Consider the following 22,943-nt stretch of genomic DNA (forward strand, 5'->3'; position numbering starts at 1 on the left):
TAAGATTCGTCCAAACTGGTCCAACACCTATCAGATGGCAATCTTGGTGGACAGTTGTAGCAAGACAGGCAGAGAGGACAGTTGAACTCAATTGAAGTGATAGGAACAATCGCTTGAATCTGAAGCATGCAGTGAGAATGGAAGGTAAGAAGAAAAAGAAAGGTCCAAGTAGCTCAGTTTCAAAAGCTGGAAAGGGTTTTGTGAGAAGTCAGGAATGCAGTCAGGCAGGGTAAAAATAATACTAACCTTGCTCCCTGGGCTTAGTATTGCACTTGACCTTTTCCTTCTTCTACTCATGGAGAATAAAGGAGAGTTCTGGAGTTGAGACACTGAAGAACCCCAGACTCCTGGAACCCTGAACAATGTGTTAGAAGGAAGACTACCTTCTACATAGATGCCTTCTGAGAGGAGTTTAGCATACAAAAACTAAGTATCAAGTTACATGGACTTTCTGACCCTAAGTCAGAGAGAGACTCCTGACAAAGATGTAGCCCTTGTTGATCAGGAAATATAGATTAGAAAATAGATTTAAATTTGGAAGGTACTAGTTCCCAAGGAGTGTTTCTGTTCTATGTTCAAAAGAGCTTGGCATCCAACCATCGCCTTTGGGAGATGAAAGCCAGTTCTAGCAAAGGTTATGAGAAACAAACAGACCCTTCAGAGGAAAGAAAAAAGGGGGGCAGGGGGAGTTTTTCCTAGTTTCATGACTAAGTGTGTAAAAGTTTTGGCTTTCTAAAAGAGATATAGCATAAAGGAAAAAAACACCTATGAGCTTTAAATAAAAGTAAGGTAGAATCTACCCATTTTTCTAAGAGGAAAGACAGCACCTTAACTAAGAACTTCAGCTGAAGCCAGAAGCTGAAAGCAGGGAAAAATCCTTCAACCCCATACCCAGGGAAGCTAAAAGTGGCAATGCCCAACATCAACACAGCAAACCTGCGTAGTAACCACACAGGATGAATAGTGAGTAATACCTAGATGGGATTGCTTAACCAGAAAAAAACAGCATTGATCATACATCTGGCAGAAACTTCATGCCACACAAGTAGAGGGGAGTAGTGTTCATAGAAATATTGTGAGAACATCACCAAGAGACATAGGCAGCCTTATAGGGATCTGTCCCTTCAAACACATGCTCCTGGCCACATATTCTCTATCTATGTACCACCCCCTCCACATATAACCTGACCACATGTTCCTGACATGTGTCTACTCTTTCTCGCTGATGGTATATATTTTAGGGGTTTTGGGGATGGCCAGAGAGGACTAACACCTCTGGTATTAGGGTTTGCCAAGCACTTTTCAGGATGGCTCATCCACCTTTGGTGTCTACCTTCACCTAACTCTCACCTGTACCTCCAAGAAGCTGTAGCATGTGCAGTGGCCACATTCTTGTCTCAGAGATAGGCTAAACCAGGTTGAGGGTAGCCTACATGGCCTTTAACCTGTCATTGAATTAAGGAGATGTTTACCCCAAGCATGTGAAGACTTTCCCCAACAGACTGGGTGGATGACAACAGCTTGTTCCAATGGTTGTGAAGGCAGCTGAATCAGGTACTGTAGAGCATGGTCAAATGTCAAAGATGCCAAGGTCATCCATTACATCCTGGGCCATCACCAGTCATCTCAATTTGTGTCCTGCCACTGGACTCTGATGACTTCAGAAGAAAGAACAAGGTTGACAACTTTGTGCAACTCTACCTCACTTAAATCCAATTCATGTCAAGTCAAGACATCACTCCATTATGCCATTGGTCTGCTTCAAATACAAAGGAAAACCAACAATATATATTTATGAGCACATACTCCAGGTTTCTGAGGGAAATGCTTTGCTGCTGCTTTTCTTAATACATTATTGTATTAAATTTCTTGAAATAATAGTGGATTCTATAAAAATAAATACATCGGTGAGGGCTTGTAAGATATGATTTTGAGTGGGCACAGACTTTCAGGATACTTTTTGCCTGGGGTGGTTTAATCTGGGGAGGCAATTACTCTTAATAGACACCCATATAATAGTTGGTAAGGTCAGGGAAGCACATTATTAGAGGTTTTGTAGTGGGCAACATAAACTAAAGAGGTTTGAGATTTATGGTTGAACACACACAAGCCTGCATGGGTATTAAAATAACTATAACAGTGATTAACAAGACTCAGTAATGCAAGAAGTAGCCAGTAAGAAGTTGTATTATGGAATGGTAGTTCACAGGATCATAGATATAGAGCTGGAGGCTATGTTAGAAGTCATGGGACTCAATGACTGAGTTCAGACTTAGGTGGCCTGGGATTCCCACACAGCCACTACCGCAGCATCAGCATCCTCACAACTCGCTCATCCTCTGCGATCCCCCTACCTGCACCCCCCCCCCCCCAGAGCGCCCTCACCACAACATGGTGAAGTCCCGCTACCCCACTGAGGAAGAATATCCTGACCTCTCCTCATCCAACAACCACATGGCTGAAGTGCTGACACCTGAGCTCTATGAAAAACTCCGGTATAAGGCTACATCAAGCAGCTTCACCCTGGATGATGTCATCCAAACTGGTGTGGACAACTGTCCACATGAATGTGGACTGTGTGGCTGGAAATGAAGACAGCTAAGAAGTGTTCAAGGAACTGTTTGATCCCATTATTGAGGACCTACATGGAGGCTACAAGCCTTCTGATGAGCATAAGACTGATCTTAACCCTGACAATCTGCAGGGTGGTGATGTTCTGGATCCAAACTGTATGCTAAGTTCCCATGTTCAAACTGGTTGGAGCATCCAAGGATTCTGCCTGCCTCCATATTGTAGCTGGGGGAATGCCATGCCATACAGAAACTGTCTGTGGAAGCTCTGGCCAGCCTGGAAGATGACCTGAATGGGAAGTACTATGCTTTGAAGAACATGACTGAGCAGGAACAGTAGCAGCTGATTGATGACCACTTCCTCTTCGACAAGCCTGTCTCCCCACTCCTCTTGGCTTGTGGCATGGCCCAAGACTTGCCTAATGGCAGGGGCATTTGGCACAATGACAACAAGACCTTTCTGGTGTGGATCAATGAGGAAGATCACCTGAGGGTCATCTCTATGCAGAAGGGAGGTAACATGAAGGAGGTGTTCACACATTTCTGCACAGGGCTTACCCAGATTGAAACCCTTTTTAAGACCAAGAACTATGAGTTCATGTGGAATCCTCACCTGGGCTACATCCTGACATGCCCCTCCAACCTGAGCACAGGCCTACGTGCAGATGTCCACATCAAACTTCCCCACCTGGGCAAGCATGAGAAGTTTGGTGAGGTTCTGAAGAAACTGAGACTGCAGAAGAGGGGGACAGGGGGTGTGGACAGAGCAGCTGTGGGTGGTGTCTTTGACATCTCCAATGCTGACAGACTAGGCTTCTCAGAGGTGGAGTTGGTGCAGATGGTGGTGGATGGTTTGAAACTGCTCATTGAGATGGAGAAGTATTTGGAGCAGGGCCAGTCCATTGATGACCTTATGTCAGCCCAGAAATGAGCAGTTGGCCCCCTGAATTCTGCACTTCCTAATTTATTGGATGAATGAATAACCACCATCCTTCCCACCTGTAGCACCCTGGGGGGCTCTGGATGCAGCCAACCTAATCATGCTATAGAGAAGTTTTCCTTCCATCCTTTGGTGTTAGAGTTTTATTTTTGATAGCTGAGATATTGTTGAATGCTGAAGTAATAAACTACTGTTTTGGCCTGAAAAAAAAAGAAGTCATGCAGTTGAACTCCTTTATTTTACGATATGATGAGTTTATGGGGGCGGGGTGGAGGGTGTGAACCTTTGTTTGGAACTTTAATTACATCTCCCTGTGGAGACAGACATATTGTCTATGAAGTTGTCACTAGGTATCTGCTGTAGCTTGCTCCATCACACCCTACTAAGGATAAAGACATCTCCTCAAGTATCGTTGATCAGAAATGAATTGAACAACCTGGGCTACTGTGGACCAACTGGGGATGAATTGGGTGGTCCAGACTATTGTGGAGAAGAGGCATTTCTTTCATCTGGGTCTCTAAAAAGGAATTATCATGGCAGATTGCCATAACTTTTTTACCCATCTTCTGAGAGATTCAAAGAACTGAACAGTTAAGAGTGAATTTTGTTCTCTCATGGAAAGAAAAATAGTAAGTCTATGCATGCACACAACCTCCTCCACCTCCACCCCAGGAGCTGAGTTGCCAGGAACAGAGGAACACTGCAGTCAGATATAACGTCACCCACGAAGCCAAAGAAGAGAGTTCCTAGACTCTGACTTTGTGGAACCAGCTGTGGAAAGGTAGTGCCATAATTTCTCAGCCATCTTTTAAGATGGTAATCACAGAAAAAGGAATAACATGGCTGAGTGCCAAGAATTCCTGACTCCAGCCTTCTGGATGAGTGTGGAGAATTCCTGAATCCCAGTCTCATGAAGAGAAGAGGAGATGCTTCCTGAACAATGTCAAGTTCTTGGAAAATTCAGGACTCACTCTTTCGGAGGGAGAAAGGGGAGATCCTGAGCAGAAGCAACTTAGCGGTTACCTCTCTAGCAACCACACATTCAAGTGTTCGAGGACCTAAACTTCTAAAACAAAATAAATGGCATCCCTGGAAAGATTTGCCTACTTTCTCTCCATCCTCCCAAGGAGAAGTAGATCAAAAATGTTACCCTAGAACTGGAAGATTAATGGCCTAATCCACAATATGGGGAAACAAATGATTTGAATTAATAATGGGTCTTCTCCTCTACTTGTTCAACCTAGTGCTGACTAATAGAATTTATGGGACTGCCCAAAAAAAAAAAAACATTCCAGAGAGTACTGGCAGATCACCACCTTTACAGAAAGATGGACACATATCCTCCCATACTATAATTTCATATGATGTTTCTTACTGTGAAACTTTTAGTTTTCTGGATAGTATAATCTGACCTGTCATACAGACTACCTAAGGTGGTATTAGTCACAAAGTTCTTTCCCTTCCTTCCAACAGCAGACAAGGCACCTATGGGGGAAAAGCAAACAAAAACTCAAAGGCATGACCTCCTACCCACAAAACCATCCAGAAAATAAGGCTTTATCTCTTGCAGATCCCCAAATGACTTCAACTTGAACATTTTCCACACTTCATATTTTGTTCATCAATTCCATCCATACCAGACCTTAGAGCCTCTATTCTATTGGCCAACAGACAACATAGCATCAAAACAAGTTGAATTTTGTGCCAAAGAATCTGGGTTCAAATTCTTATATAACCTTGGGCAAATCATTTAAACTCTGTAGTATTTAGTTTTTACATCTGTATAATGAGAAGGATGGTATTTGGTGATTTCTAAGATTCCTTCCTACCCTAAAGCTGTGACTTTATGGTATTACTACTTTGCCCTCTGCTGTGATCATGACTTGTCACCTCTTATGCAACTGCATAACAGTTGGGGCTCCTTTGAGTTGCATCTGCGAAGGCCTAGAAGACATTAGTTATATTTGATTTATATTCTAAGATTTCCCAGATGCTACTGTGGGTTGGGACAAAGTGAGTCAAATAGAAGGCAGCTATCCCCAAGCCTGAACCTAGACCATGTAAACCAATTGTTTGGGGCACTGGACAAGGGGAAACCGAGACCCAAAGAGATTAAATGATTTGCCCAAGGTTACACAAATTGTTGTGTCTAAACCGAGACTCAAGCCCAAATTTTCTGGCTCCAGATCCAATGCTCTTTCTCTCGTAACATGTAAACCAATGCAACAAACATTTATGATGCAACTGCTATGTGCAAGATATCATGTGAAATGTAACGTTTAGTTTTAAGTGTCACTTATAAAAGAGTTCCCTGGAACACCAATTCATTTCGAATCACTAGGGAAAATACAGGTATTATCCAAACTGATTCTAAGGCCAGAAGTATAACTGGGCTAATGGCATCTGAAGCCATAGCAATCACTTCTGTGCCTAGAGCCTGAGACATTGACTCACCTGACTTGGCCCCATGAAGCACCATCCCCAGTGTTCATGACAGAAATCTGAAAATTTATTTGTGAAGACTTCATCATATGCAGAGACAGCCTTTCTATTCTTGAGAAATAAGTTTTATCTGTCTCTGAGAATAGACAAATCCTGCCCTTCCAATGTCCATAAGATTTGTCTACTTTCTCTCCAGATATTTCCTTTTGTGAATATTTTCCTCACTGGATATTCTAATTACATAAGAGAAAAAGTCTTGATTGGTTACCAGAGTCTTTAGTTATCTCTCTCTAACTCATGTTCTTCTCCCTTTGAATGACAAAGGTGTAGGCTTGGAAAGGGGGATAGATCAAACAGGAATCACGATTTCAGACAAGTATCAGACAAAAGCACTAGGAGTTCTTATGAAGGGAAAATCCTTTGGAATCCGCAATGGTCAAAGACCTTTTCCCTTATCCTTGGGCCTATTCAAATCCCTCTCATAATTCACCAGCCCCGTCAAGTCCCACCTTCATGCAGTCTTCTCTAACCACTCAAACCTTTATACATCCACTCTTTCAAACTCTCAAGATTTTTACCACATGACGAACCTCTTAAATGATTATCATCTTGCGTTAGTCACTGTTGTTTCATGTATGTAAATTTATATCTGAAACTAGATAAATTTCTTCAAAGCAGGGAATATATCTTAGATTCCCCCAGAACTTTGGGCCAAGTAAATAAATGTTTGTGGTTACTTAATGGAAAAGTTAGATCTGTTTAAGGAGTGCAGTAAAGGATCAATCAATCAATCAGTATCTATGATTATATGCGGGGCAACTCCCTTTACTAATACAAATGGGCACCTGACTTACAATTTACAGTCTTAGGGAGTTTCCTGAGCACTGAGATTTGCCCAAGACCACAGTCAATGTGAGTCCGAGGTAGGATTCAAACCCAGGTTCCTCTGATGGTAAAGCTGGCTTTATCCACCTCACCAAAAGTGGCCCACAACATTCCTGAGTTTGACCCAAACCAGATTAAAATGTAATTGGGAAGTTTTTAGTGAAATAAATAAAAATACAATAAAACATAGATACTGTTAAGCCAATATGTACCCTCCAGGGATCTTTATACATCATTTAGCAGTTCTTCCTTCCCTTCACCACTCTCCCACACTCTCTTTGAGTTTGACAACCCCCTACACTATAACACAGATGCCTCTCATATTAAATAGGCTTAAAAAAATAGTAAATTGAAAGTCATTTTGAGAAGAAGGTGAAGTAGCTGAGGAGATCAGGGAAGATGGACTTTGAATGAAATTGAGGGATTCCAAGATACAGCAGTAAGGAAGAAATGTATTCCAGATGCAGAGACAACTGAGGAAGGTATGGAGGTGGAGCTATATATGTAAGGAACAGCAAGGAATCCAGGTCAAAAGATATAATTTCTGGATAGTTAATCATTTTATTCATCATGCTAACAATAATTAATAAAATGGGTCAGTCACACTCTCAAATGCCAAAGACTCTTCATGGAACCCACTCAACTTATATGCCCTTGGAAGAGTAGGTGTTCTAAGGGTGGAAATTAATTCTGATTGGTTAACAATAAGAGAATGAATATTATAATGAGAGGTAGACCTATTCTAATGAAGATCTGGGGATTATGACTTTGATCATTCAGTCTTGGTCAAAGAGGCTTATCTACATATTATCATCATCTTATCTTCAGACCTGAAACACAATGGGCCAAAATCCATCAATTCACCTAAACTAAAATTTCTTTCCCTTTTGAACAAATATGAATTTTCCCTCTCAGTGTCAGCCCTGTGCTTCCAAGGCTGCCTGAATAACCTACAGCAACCAATCTCTGAATGAAGGAGTAGAAAAGAGGAAAAACCTTGAATCTAATTCAATAATTAGGTATTAATACAAAAAAGAAAGAATCATTTCTCTTACCAGTTTGCCTGAACCTGAGAGTGGATTCATGGTAGTAATTTGTAATAGGACAATAAAAGTAGGTTGGAGCCATATCATGACAGGATTTAAATGTCAAACAAGATTTTATAATTAATCTTAGAGGGAATAGGGAGCCACTGAAGTTTACTGAACAGAAGAGTGGACTTGTCAGAACTATGCTTTAAGAATACCAAATTGGCAGCAATGTGGAGGATGGAGATGGGTGAGACCTGAGGTAGATGGACTAATTCCAGCAGTTATGTGGATCATAGCATTTAGAACCAGAAGAAACTTGGAGATTATCTAGGCCAACACCCTCATTTTGTAGGCAAAGAATGCAGCCCTGTGAAGTTAATTTCACACAGCTAGTAAATAGCAAAGCCTGAATTCAAACCCCAGTCCTCTGGAGTCCAAAACCAGTACTTTTTCTAATAAATCACACACCTCCCTCCTGAGGTCATTGGTCGATAACAACAAAAATCTGGTAAAAGTGGAGAGATGGTTTATCTTCAAGAAATGTTTGTAAATCCATAAACTACTGGATTACTAGATACTCCCAGAAAAGAAAATCAAAATTTTTGAACTTCAAAGTACATGATCCAATCTGCGGGGGCCTACATTTTTTTAAAGTGTTGCACAGCTCAGATGTTTCCATTCTAATAGGAAGCCTAAACTAGAATATCATCTTTATGTCATGTTAATGATTTCAGTAACCAAGCTCCCATTGATTGCTTTGCTTTCTGCCTGTTTCACTAATGGTTTCTTTTCTGGACACAACAGCTTTTCTGTGCCTGCCATACAATCCTGTCCTAAATTCTATAGCTCCTAATTAGACCACAGCAGTAAGTAGCCCATTATGGTAAGTATGTCCCTGAGGATGATTGTGTGTGTGTGTGTGTGTGTGTGTGTGTGTGTGTGTGTGTAACACAAAATTTATTCTACACTTCTTGCTTTCCTCTTACAGCCTATGAGCTAACATGTAAAGCAGCATGCACAAGTACCATTCATTCATTAAACTCATACATTTACTTATGTATTTGTTTGTTCTTTTTTATTTTGGGCTGCTCTCAATTGTTCCTTGTCAGAGCCCAAATCTGAGGGTTTCCAAGAAATGCTTTTTAATTCAGAAAGAACAAGGTTTATAGGTTTCAACTGCTCTTTTTCGCCCTTGATATTCCATTTCATTGCAAGGGGCTGGAAGCAGGGGGGATTTTCAGTGTTTCAGTATTTTACAATATTACTGAAAACATAAACTGATATATTTGGAGCAGAGCTATGGAGGATTTCTGAGAACAATGAAGGTTCTCAGAAATATCTGCTATTATTTCCTGGTAGACATTAAATACAGATCATCATGCCAATTGAAACTTGGCCTTTCCCTTTATGTTTTCAGGCATCTTAAAGCTTTTCTTTCACCACTCCAAATGTGTTTTCTAACCCTAAACATTCTCATACCAATTCCCTACTTAGATGGATCTGTGATCTTATAATCAAGTAGTTCTCCCCATTCACCATTGGAGGTCTATGGAATATGCCACAGGCCTTCTTCACTCTCTCATGGGCCTCTTGGGCTATCCACCTGTCACCTCTCACTTTCTACAAATGACCAGTCCATCTTCTTTTTTTATTGCACATTTCTCTGACAAGATCTTTTACTGCCATGCCCTTGTGATGTTCTTCATTGGAAGTTACATGTTGTAGTGGCTCACACTGACAATATGCCTGTCCATTGCCCTTGGTGCACTACTCAAAGCTGAGTCATCCTAAATCAGTACACAGTTCATTCCATAGACAGACACGTTATGAATTGGACACTAAATGCGCATTCTATGGTTGGAGAGAAAAAAATTGAAGTAACCTGCTCAGACATATGTCTCCCTACTCAGGCAGATATTAAGATGGAGCTGATCCAATTAGAGAAATGAGCTAGAGTCCTAATTCCCTGTCGAGGCAGTTCAGCACTGAATGAACAAACCAAGTGATTCAGATATGACGCGTAAACCAGCTCAACTCCAGAAAAATAATTCTATCTTCTTTTTAGGTGCAGAATAAGAGAATGTTTCACTTACTACTTAGGGCTGTCATTTACCCCAGCCATACAAAAGCCCCAAATAGAGGAGCCGTGCAAGAGACCTAATTATATCTTAATAATAACAATAATCACATAATAATAGACAGTATTTATCTGTATGCCAGGCACTTTGCTAAGTACCTTACAAATATCTCATTTTGATATTCTTGTTGGTGGCGGTGTTCGTCCTTCATTCTCATAGAGGACCATGACATCAGGCAGGTATCTTCACAACAACCTGGGGAAATGGGTACTATCATTATCCCCATTTTACAGATGAAAAAGCTTAGGAAAACAAAAGTGCAGGGTCATACAGTTAGTAAGTATCTGAGGCTGGATTTGAATTCAAGTCTTTCTGTGCTCTATCCACTGGCCTACCTCTGCCTCTCTCCAATGAGGATCAAATTAGTATCATTTTACCTTTTTTCTCCTCTTTTCTTTAAGTCTTCAATTGAGATTTAGTAGGGAATTGTTTTCCTGGCCAAACTATATGTACCCTTTGCTATAGGCATATGTTTCTGTTTCCTTGGATTAATGAACCAAAATAATATGTGGAGATGATATTGACCAGAACGTATGGGCTGGTAAATACTTTTAAGGTAGATGAAAACTTTTAAAGAAAGGGGTAAGTTTTGTATTCTATTTTTACCTGACATCAAAATAGGATTCAATATTCAGAAAGCTAGGTGATATATATATAGATCAAAATAAAACTCTAAAAATAAAAAGGTTTGGGAAAAATTTTTAGAGTAGCTCATGTCTGGGTAAAAGTGACTGAGGCAAACCAGGCAGGGATCATATAATATGGCTTGGTGCAGTCACTCTGGCTTATCTCCATGCCAGAACCACTCAGTCAGTTTAAACTGGTAGTACCAGATTCACCACCAATAGACTATTAAAACAGAGTGACCTGACTCAAGGCAATTTTATGTCAGGAATAACTAGTGTTTTGTCATCTGGACTAATGAGAAGCAAAGATACTAGGGAGAAAGACAACCCAGAGCAAACATGAAATCTCATGGAACCCAAGAATTTCAGCCCCCTCTCTGACAAGATTTTTTCCTAGTGAGAATTGGTACAAAGTAGGCAAATTTACCAGTTTATACATGTCTACTTTCCCCTTCCCTCCATCCCAGGCCACAGTGGAGATGCCAACAAACTATGAAATAATTAAACCAGCCTCTTCTTTTCAATCTGCTGACAATGTTTCTTCTCTGAAGAGGCAAAGGATATTTGTTTCCTTGCCAAATTGTGTAGATTCAACCTCAAAAAATCAAAAATAGAACTCTGTTCATACTGAACTCATGCAAGTATGTGCATGGAATACCAATTTTATGTTAACTATTCTACGTACATAGTGACAAAGGATTTATAAGTATAATACTGATGACTAACCTCTAATATTCCAAGAATGTGAGGATTTGATGTGTGAAAGCCAGCTAAGATGTCCCGTGGGCAATTCACTTCAATCCATACTTATTGAGTACCTGGTTGGTTGGTTGGTTGGTTGGTTGGTTGGTTGTGGTCCTTGGTTCTCAAAGAGGACCAAAATGACATCACCATGATAAAGTGAAGTTTCAGTGTGTCCAATTGTGGCTGATCAGACCAACATGAGCTCAGAATGCTCTACCACAGGTTGGGCACAGATAGTCCATGTGAATATTTGGGGTGGTTACTCCAAATTTGCGCATCCTATGTTTCCTTTGTGCTGTCTCCATTCTGCTTCGCTCATTAAGCACAGCACCTTTTCTGATGTGGGCACGCCATGTTGAACAGATCTGCACCAGTGTCTCCCAGGTTGCATGGTCAAATCCAAAGTTCTTGAGAGAGTCCTTGAAAATGTCCTTGTATCACTTCTTCTGACCACCATGTGATTGCCTGCCCCATGCGAGTTCTCCATAAAATAGTCTTTTTGGCAAGCATACATTTTGCATTTGAACAATGTGGCCAGCCCTTTGGAGTTGTACTCTCTGAAGCATAGTTTGATTGCTTGGCAGTTCAACTCGAGCAAGGACTTCAGTGTCTGGTATCTTATCCTGCCAGGTGCTTCTCAGAATCTTCCTAAGACAGTTCAAATGGAAGCAATTCAGTTTCCTGGCATGGTGCTCTTAGACTGTCCATGTTTTGCAGGCATACAACAATGAGGTCAGCATAAAGGCTCTGTAGACTTTCAGTTCGGTAGTCAGTTCTAATACCTCTTCTCTCCCAAACTTTTCATTGGAGTCTCCCAAACACTGAACTATCTCTGGCAATGCGTGCATCAACTTCATTGTCAATGTGTACATCCCTGGAAAGTACACAACCAAGGTAAGTGAACTTATCCACAAAATTAAAAACTTCTCCATTTGTTGTAATTAATGATTCCATGCAGGAAAAAGCATGCACAATCATCTGCAAACAGAAAATCATGCACCAACACTCCCTCCACTTTGGTCTTGACTTGTATCCTTTTCAAATTGAAGAACTTACCATTATTATGGTAGTTGACCTTGATGCCATGGTCATTCTCATTGAAAGCATTTGTCAACATGGCTGAAAACATCATGCTAAAAAGCATGGGAGCAAGCACACAGCCCTGTTTCACTCCATTGATGACTAGGAAGGCACGAGAACATTGTCCACTATCCAGAAACTGGACAAACATGACATCAGGAAATTGATATACAATATTGATGAACTTCTCTGGGCAACCAAATTTTGACATAATTTTCCATACGCCCTTATGACTAACAGGGTCAAAGGTCTTGGTCAGATCCACAAATGTTGTGTACAGACCTCTGTTCTGCTCCTGGTATTTCTCCTGGAGTTGTCGGGTAGCAAACACCATATCGACTGTTCCTTGGCCTTTTCTGAAGCCACACTGGCTCTCAGGTATATGACCATCTTCCAAGTGAAGGATCAGCCTATTAAGGAGGACTCTAGTAAGAATTTTGCCTGCAATGTCTAAGAGAGAGACCCCCCCTGTGATTGTCACAGGACAATCTATTTCCTTTACCTTTATAGAGATGGACAATGGAGGCATCCTTGAACTCCTGGGGGATAACCTCTTCTTGCCATATAACCTGGAAAATTTCAGTCAGCTTTTGTGTGAGCAATGACCCCCCTACCTTGTAAATCTCAGTTAGAATAGAATCTGCAATAGGTGCTTTGGCACATGCAAGGAGCCTAATGGCCCTCAAAACCTCTTTATCTTAGATCTCTAGTTTCTTTCCACATCCCTTCCTCTATAATTCCCTTACTTTTCTGCACCGTTTTCCCCACTAAATGAAACTGAGACTTAGTAAAGACCTTAGCTTAAAAAGGTCAAGGTCTCCCACTGCATCCTGGACCATCTCCAGTTTGTCCTTATCTATATATCTGGCCACCAGACCCAGATGACTTCAGACAAGAAAGTGAGATTGGTGACTTTGCACAGCCCTCCCTCACTTAAATCCGATTCACTTGTAAGTCATGGCATCACTTCCCTGATGTCATGCACCTCTTCGAGAACTAAGAATGAAAAACAACCCCACTAAATAAATAATTACCATCCTCAAACTCTGTCCCTTCTCTCTTTACCAAACTTACTCTTAGATAAGGATCTAATTCTAAATGCATTCACAGTGAAGTATTAAACAACTGATAAGACATAATAAGTCTCTACTTAGGATTTGTGAATTTTAACCCAGTGTTAGAAGCCTTAACCTATGAATACTCACAATTGCAAAACTCTGGAGCTGTATTTGCAAAAGCTATTCTCCAGAAGAACTGTATGGCTACTTATAGTCAATATGGTTCTGTCCCAGCTCTGCTTCTAACACTCAGGGCTTTATCACATTCACACACACACACACACACACACACACACACACACACACACACACACACACACACTCTTCCTTCCCCCACCATTTACAGCTCCCTTTTTTGCATTGTCTTCCAGATCTAAACTATAACTTCTTTGAAGGAAGAGGCTGCCTTTCTTGTTTGCTTCTGTTTGTATCCCTAGCACCTAGCACACTGTCTGGCACATATGGTTCAGTTGTCTTCAATCATTACTAACTCTTTGTTTCCCCATTTGGGGTTTTCTTGCCAAACACACTGGAGTGATTTGCCATTTCCTTCTCCAGCTCATTTTATAGATGAGGAAACTGAGATAAACTAGGTTAAATGACATGCTCAAGGTCACACAGCTAGTTAAGTGTCTGAGGCCAGATATGAACTCAGGAAAATGAGTCTTCCTGACTCCAGGAACTCTATCCACTGCACCAACTAGCAGTAAGCACTTAATAAATGCTCATTGCCTTGCCTCACCTGTACGGTTCTATAATATTAAGACTAGAAATGTAACCCCTTCATTTTACAGATAGGGAAATTCAGGCTTGGAGGCATTAAGTAAGTTGCTCATCATTACACAGTGTGGTAATATTATAAATAAGATTAGAACTTATGATCTGCTAATTCTGAATCTGGTGATCTTTTTGTTGTATCACACTTCCTGCAGTATCTCAATACAGCAAATAGAGGTCTCCTAAAGAGCTCTGTTAATCAAAAAACCACATAACAAAAGGTACAGTCCTTTAGTTTCTCATTCCTGATCTGCTTAATTTCCCAAGACCTTGGTACAGACAAGCTCTTAGTGTTTCAGAGACAATGTTCTCAGAAACTCCGCACGGATGGACATTGGCCACGTCTTGGAATCATCACCTACCTCTCTACCACAGGTAGAAGGCAGCTCTCTCTCTCTCATACACACACATGTATACACACACACACACACGTACACACGTACTCATACACACACAATCTCAAGATTCTGATGGCCCAAGTGTCCTGACTGCTGCCAAGGGAAAGGTAACTAGAAGAGCACATGCAGCAGCTAACAAGAGTCATGCTCAGGACTCCAGGAGCCGCTCAGCCTTGCTTGTGACTTGGCCTGAACTCATCATATTCTTCTCATATACTCTCTATGCTTACCACTATCAATACATCTATTTAATCAATAATTGAACAGATGTTTCCTCTACCTACCTTCTCTGCCTAACTGTAAGGCCAGGTCTAAATGCCAATTCAATCAGCCCCAGATGTTACTCCAGGACAGGAATCCCTCAAGTAAGTCTCTAAAGCAAGGATTCTTCATCTGAGTCCATGCAAGAATTCCACAAATAGATTTCAGGATGTCTAGAAACTTGGATCAGGAAAAGAAAAAATGCATTTTTGATTATCACTAACTTCTAGCTGGAATTTAGCACTTCATTCAAATCACTTAAAGGTATTATTCTGAGAAAGAGTCCATAGACTTCATCAGACTGCCAAAGAGAACATGACACAGAAAAGGTCTAAGACCCTCTGCTCTAGCTTGGCAGTTTCCCAAATGCTCTCTTCCCTGCTCTGAAGTCAAAGGAATTAATTTCTCATTGTAGAATTTCAAGTACTCTCCATAAAGTGGAAGAAACATTATAAGAACGCTGGTGAGGGAAAAGGGAGAGTTTAGAATCACATACACAGCTACCTACTCTCCCTGTGCACAGGGCTAGTCCCAGGTAACATAAGTATTCACTTAAGCCATTAGCCCTGCCTAGGCTGTTGCAAGTCTTCATCCCTTCTCCAACTGTCCAAATGTCATTCATATTATAACGTTCAATTTAAGTTCCATTTCTTCCATGAAGCCTTCTCTCCAGGCTATGTAACACATGGGGCACCTCTTTTCAAACTTGGGATCTCCAGATTAGCTACCCCAAGTTCAAGGTACTCTGTGATTCTACATAGAATCAAAACTATCACTCTTGAGCCCCTGCCAATGAGGATACTTTTTTGTTTGAAATCAGCTGGAGGACCCCATTAGTTCAAAGCCAAGGCATTTAATGAAATAGTAAGAAAAATTGCAATTAAATACTTCCCAGATAAATCTATGGCACACTTTCCTACAAAGATGCACACCACCAGTGAGGACAATGGACATGTCTAAGGATGGCACATGAGGTGCACCCACATAGCACATGTGTCCAGAGTACACATGTGGAATGGCAGGAAGATATGTATCTTAAGGTGATTCTGTCACACTGCTTCCTACTGGCTATGACATCTTCACTGGGTACCTTGTTCCACTGCAGACTTAGAGCTCAGCACAAAGTCTCAGCTGGCTGCTGCTCTGCTGGTTTCAGACTGTCTGCTGAGAGCTGTTGGGGAGGTGGTCTCTGCTGGGTGTTACTCCCTATCACTGTTCTGGGATTCAATCTCTCCAGGCCACTTTGCAAACATCTCCATTCTTGTCTGCTGGGGTACAGTGGCTAGAATCCCTCCATGATAAAGGCAGCTCTTTACCCATAGTGACCATATCGAACCACAAAAGTCAGGCAGAGTACCATTAGGTTAAGATTTTGTCTTTTCTTTTTCAGCCCTTATGCCTGCGTAGGGATGGGAGCCCTCCATTCAAAATAAGTCTCTCTCTCTCTCTCTCTCTCTCTCTCTCTCTCTCTCTCTCTCTCTCTCTCTCTCTCTCTCTCTCTCTCTCTCTCTCTCTCAGACATTCCCAAGACCCTCTCTAAGTATGTAAATGAATTTGAACAAAATAACATAGGTTAAGGAGATAAGATCATAGTTCTCTATCAAATTCATGCCTTTTTAATGCATATTTGTTAGCAGCAAAACCCCTATTGCTTTGGTCCTATATCATAACCCCCCAAAAATCTTTCCTACCACCCTACATATAAGACACTTCTTATAAATCCTCTCGCTATCCACAGGTCGTTATTGTATAGTGAAAAGAGCGTTGGATTTGGAGTTAGAGGTCCTGACCTCCAATCCTGGTTCAGATTCTTACTACCTTTGTGATGTTTGGTTAGGTCATTCTGCTCCTCTGGGTCCCAGTTTCCTCACATAGAAAACAGGAGGGGGTAACATTTGAACCAGTTGATCTTTAGGGACCTTGCCTGAACCCCATGTTGTAGCACAACTCAGGGTCAACTAGTAAGCTGGGAAAGGAGGCCAGTCACACAATAGAAGCATGGAAGAGAAATGCAAACCAGGCAAGGTTTAGGCAGGAAAAGAAAAAGGTGACAACTAAGAACAATAAATGACAGAAACAAACCCTGGAAGTGAAGAGTGGAATAATGCATGGGGAGCCCTGGAAAGACAGAGGCATCAGATACCCCTTTCCTTATAGGCGCAAACATTATATACTGTGGCAGAGGTATCAGACAAGATATCAGATATCCTTTTCCTTATAGGCACAAACATTATATACTGTGGCAGAGGTATCAGACATCCCTTTCCCTATAGGCAAAAACATTATATACCGTGACAGAGGCATCAGACAGAGGTATCAGACATCCCTTTCCCTATAGGTACAAATATTATATACTGTGACAGAGGTATCAGACAGAGATATCAGACATCCCTTTCCCTACAGGCACAAACATTATATACTGTGGCTCAGACATTTGGAACAAGTAGAGAGATTTTAAGTAAAACAACCTTAGGTGTCCTGTTATTTAAAAACATCTGTGTGAGAAAGGGCTCATAGGCTTCTCCTGACTGCCAAAGGGGTCCATAACACCCACACAAAAAGTTAAGAGTCTTTATCTTAAAGGCTTTAGAAACTAGGGAAAGAAGAGGTAAAAGGGCAGATCAGCGGGATCAGTCAAATTCTCTAGGAAATCTGTGCCATACATGGTCCACTCCATTTAACAAGGGAAATTGAGTTACAAAAGGCAGTCATTCTTTGTGGAAATATAATCCTGCAATGGCAAGAGTTTTCTTTATGTTGTAACCTTTAGAAACATGACAGTACATAGGAATTGTGTCTAGATAGAGTCTCAGAAATGGGACATATAAAAGAGGAGGGAAAGGAGACCCCTCCCCTGTGTCATTTCAACAATCACACTGTCTAGTTGATAGTGACAGCTCAACTGGCAGAAGATGAAAGAAGGATAGAGGGTATAGGTTTCCTCCCTTCCTCCTTCTATCTTCTGCTCATTTGGCATGAGAACAGCCAACCAAGGGGTCAAGTTGATCCCTTTGCTATGTTCCTGAAACATTGAAACTTCCTAGCATCATAGATTTGAAGATAGAAGGGATCTTTGAGACCATCTAGTATAAGTCCTCCAGTTTACAGATAAAGAAAATGAGGGACATAGAAATTAACTTATTTGTTCAAATCACACAGATAGTAAATGGCAGAGTTGGTGTTTGAACCCATGACCTTTCATTCAGAATCCAGTGCCATTTTTTCACTGCACTTAACTGCCTCAGAATAAGGAATACCACTAGGTGTGTGCTTTAGCCAACTCAGATTGTGAACATTTCAGTGTGAGCATTTACACCTTAGAAATATGTAATCACTACAAATCAGAATTTGACTTATTGTTTTATTGATCATATAAACTTAAGAAAGTGATGGAGAAAATGTCAATCATGAAGATTCAGCTTAAAATATATCCTGTGCTGGAGAGCTAATTGTTAAACTTCATCAGCACCCCAGGGGACATCACCACATCCTGAAAATGCTGATAGAATCTCCCTTGCCTCCCTGGGGGCAGAGAGAGATTTCCACATGAGGAATAGAGATGCCCAAATTGACCAGTGCCCTGCTGCAATTATTTCCTTACTCAGGAATCAGGACACATACAGGGCAGAAGATATAATAACAAAGTACAGGGTTGGGCGTGACCGTGTTTGGTACGGCAGAAAGAACCCTTGTTTTCCAGTCAGAAGACTTGGTTTCAGATGCTGCTTCTGATGCTTTCTTGTGTAACCTGAATGAGCAATATAACCTCTTTGAGTCTCAGTTTTCTCATCTGCTGAATGAGCGGGTCAGACTAGACATTCTCTGAGGGCATGATCCTGTGATCCTAGGAATACATAAAAAGTCCTGTGTGCCTGTCTGAAATCAAAGCAATTATTTATCTGTGCAAATATACACTTTTAAACACCACATATGACCCATTGGCTCTTCCCACACAATCTATGATGACATCTTCTTTGGTATGTAGATTATAGGGTTCTTGTTCTGTTCCCATCTGTACATCATGTGGTATATAGGATATTCAGGGAGTACCAGCACCTTTGGTGTAAGGGCTTACCCAATCCTCTTCAGGGCTATTCATCCACCTTTGGTGTCTACCTTTACCATTCATAATGAGGTTGATACACACATTGCCAGAGCTAGCAAAGTGTGCAGAACTCTGAAATGTGGGAGAGATGTTTGACATAAAACTAAAGGTCTAGAGAGCCATTGTGCTGACCTCATTGCTGTATGCCTGAGAAACCTGGACAGCATACCAGCACCATGCCAGGAGACTGAATCACTTCCATTTGAGTTGTCGTAGGAAGATTCTGAAACTCACCTGACAGAATAAGGTAGCAGACACTGAGGTCTTCTCTTGAACTAAATTGCCAAGGATTCAAACCCTACTTCAGAGAACACAACTCTGATGGGCTGGCCATGTTGTTTGAATGCCAAACATGTGCCTGCCAAAAAGATTATTTTATGGAGAACTCACAAAGCAAGCACTCACATGGTAGTCAGAAGAAGTAACACAAAGACACTCTCAAGGTCTCTCTAAAGAACTTTGAATTCGATTGCATGACGGGGGAGACGCTGGCAAAGGACCACCCATATCAAAGAAGGCACTGTGTTCTATGAGCAAAGCAGAGTTGCAATAGCTCAAAAGAAATGTGAGATGTACAAATTTAGAGACATCTCCACTTCAAATGTTCATATGGACTATTTGTATCTGACTTGTGGTAGAACCCTCCTAGCTCATGTTTATTTGATCAGCATCAGTCAGACATACTGTACCTTGAATCTAACACAGTAATGTCATTTTGGTCCTCTTTGGACACAAAGGATAGCAACCAACCAACTAACCTGCTACCTTCACCCAATTCTCACCTGTGGGTCCAAGAAGATGTAGCATATGCTGCAACCATGCCCCAGAAAAACCACACCAGCAGACAGGCTAAACCAGGTTGAGGGTAACCCAAAGACCTTAAATCTATTGCTGAGTTAAGGGGATGTTTACCCCTAGAAGGTGAAACTTGACCCAAAGAATGGGTAGATGAGAAAAATTTGTTCCAATGGCCATGAAGTCAGCTGAAGCAAGCATTGTGGAATGCTTAGAGCTCCAGACATCTAAGACACCAAAGTCACCCACTTCACATGGGGCCATTGCCAGTCATCTTGATTTTGTCCTGCCACAGGACTTCTGTGACTGAAAGAAAGAGGGAAACTGAGGATTTTGTACAACTCTGCCTCACTTCAATCTAATTCACAGACCATTCAAGACATCAAACATCACATCATGATTTCATTGGTCAAACAACATTTACATTTCACTGGCTACTTTAATCTGTAACCCAAAAAAAAGTTCACACTAAGAGAAAGTCTACCAGTTTCTTTGGTTTCCTATCACTACACAGCCTGAGACACTTAAAAGCTATCGTACCCTTCAATCTTCATGCAGATGCAAGTGCTGAGTAAGCAGTTATTTTGTGGTTGATTTTTTTCCCCCTTTAGGAAAAGAAAATTATAAAATGTAAAGAGTTTATTGCATGGCATTTTTCTTTTAACTGAGAAAAGACAGATTGCTCAGCAATTTGGAGCTTAATCAGTATTTCCTATGAAGTAGAGAGGCAAGCCTATGCCTGAAGTTATCTAGAGCCAACAGATCATACGAAGACCTTAATAAAATAGGAGGGGGACGGGAATAATCATTTTTATGGTGCCTACTATGTGCCAGGTTCTGTGCTAAGTGCTTCACAAATATTATCTCACTTGATCATCACAACAACCTTGTGAGGTAGGTGTTGTAATATTACTCCTATTTTGCAATTGAGGAAACTGAGGCAGAAATCGGTTAAATGATTTTCCCAGGGTCACACAGTTAGTATGTGTCTAAGACCATATTTGAACTCAGAGCCCAGCTCTCCACTGTGCTGCCTAGCTGCCATCTACAATAAATAATAAATAAATTCTATTACTAGCATGAGAAAAGAAGACTATTATTCGCATTCTTGTTTCCTGGTATCCTGGGATTATTTCTTTTCTCTGCTATCAGCTCAAGCCTCCACAGGTTCTTAAGGAATCAGTCTTTAGAACCACATTTCCATTTAACCACTTAACACTGATTAGCTTTTACAAAAGGATTTTAACTTCAAAAACATAGCCAGAACAAGAATACAAACTTTTTTCTTAATACTTCTAGCTTACCTGTGGGTATACTTCTAGCTCTTGACTGAGCTTAACTGACAGAAATAACTAGAATATTAATATTGGAGACATTTCCATTTCTTCACTTCAAAATAATGGTCCATAGACCCAACTTGAGTTTTTCTCCCAAGGGTGTGACACTCTCTCCCTTTCCCCTCGCCCTTCTGGTTTCATAGCTAGGGAGAATTCTCAGTGTAGAAACTTCTTCTGACAATGCAGCTCTCTAACTTACAGTATTACAGAGTGCCTGCGGTACCAAAACTTAGCTCTTGGGTAACTTGAGTCCAAGGCAACCAGACCGCCTATTGTTACAATAATTGCAATGACCAAAACTGCATAGATGGACAGTATTATCATCATGTTTGTACCCCCCTTCAATAACTGGCAAAGGTCATTTCGCCACAGTCTCCAAGATAATTAATGGTTTATAAATGCACCACTAATGTGCTTCTAATGACCTGTCAAAAAAAAAAAAGGTCTTCCTTTATTACAAGGACATAGTGATAATGAAGAGACCATTCTGAGTCACATCTATGCTTGCTGCATTATTTAAAACTTGAATACTTGGAAAGTTTTTTTTTTTTAATGTTTTCTCCTCATAAATAGACACAATTATTGAATTTAGTTTGTGCCTGGGAAGTAGATGAAAAAATAAACTTGCAAGAAAACTTACATGCCTCAGGTTCAAGTCCAGGCATAGCAAATTAGGCAGAATGAGGCCATGTGACCCTTTTCCTCCCACTTGTGTGTTGCCACTGAGCAGCTCCAGTGTCTCTTGGCCATCTTGCGTCCAGATCCTGCCTGATTTCTCCTCAACTTGGCTTGTCTTCCTGTTTGACAAATCCTACCTTTCATCGTCATCCAAGTCTCTGCCAGGGCCCACAGAAACCACTTCTTTACTGAGTTTGAGACTCGCTGCTATTTTACTGTCCAGTCTCGTCTCATGCTGTTGTGGGCCTTATTTACATAGCTGATTTTACCTCCTGCTTTGCATCCTGACAAAGCTCCTGCCACTACTACCCTTCAGACTGTGTTCTTCTTCAGTAACTACCAAAGGTTTTGCCTGTTTAACCAAGGTCTTCCACCTAGAATTCTTTGTGCCCAATGACGATGCTTTGCCTTTCTCCCTTTCATGACACTGGTGCCTTTAACCACATTCTTTTCCCAGGCCAAGCACAGGAGGGAAAAACAGACTTAGGAAGTTGAGACTCAGAATAGTAACATAGCATTCCCACTTGCTAAAAAGAATGGGAACCTGCCATGATAGATAGGCTAGACTTCAGTCAGTCAACCAACAAATGGGCCAGTTGGGTGTTACTGTGGACAGAGCACTAGGTCTTATGGTAGAAAGACCTGAGTACAGATCCAGCCTCCGATATTTCCTAGTTGTGTGACCTTGGGCAAGTCACTTAACCACTCTCCAACTCAGTTCCCTCAACTGTTGTCGCTGTTCAGTTGTTTTTAGTCGTGTCTGACTCTTGATGACCCCATTTAGGGCTTTCTTGTCAAAAGTACTAAAAGTTTCCTTGTCCAGTTCATTTTACAGATGAGGAATTGAGGCAAACAGGATTAAGTGACTTGCAGTGGGAATAATATCACCTACTTCCAAGGGTTTTTGTGACGAATAAATGAGATAATGTTTGTAGAAAGTGCTTAGCACAGTGCCTCCACAATGTAGGTGCTATATAAATGTTCATTTCCTCTCTCCCCTCCCTCCCATTCAATAACTGCTCTATGTAAGACCATGCCAGGTAGAGAGGAAAAATATAGAAAATAGGAAAAATATAGA

General features: G+C 41.1%; 1 pseudogene; it reads left to right on the forward strand.

Moving 5' to 3' along the window:
• Positions 1-2,256: 2,256 nt before the first annotated feature.
• LOC140502694 (creatine kinase B-type pseudogene) lies at positions 2,257-3,501 on the forward strand (annotated as a pseudogene).
• The last annotated feature ends 19,442 nt before the right edge of the window (positions 3,502-22,943 follow it).

The sequence above is a fragment of the Notamacropus eugenii genome, chromosome 4, assembly GCF_028372415.1.
Source record: "Notamacropus eugenii isolate mMacEug1 chromosome 4, mMacEug1.pri_v2, whole genome shotgun sequence".
NCBI classification, from domain to species: Eukaryota; Metazoa; Chordata; class Mammalia; order Diprotodontia; family Macropodidae; genus Notamacropus; species Notamacropus eugenii.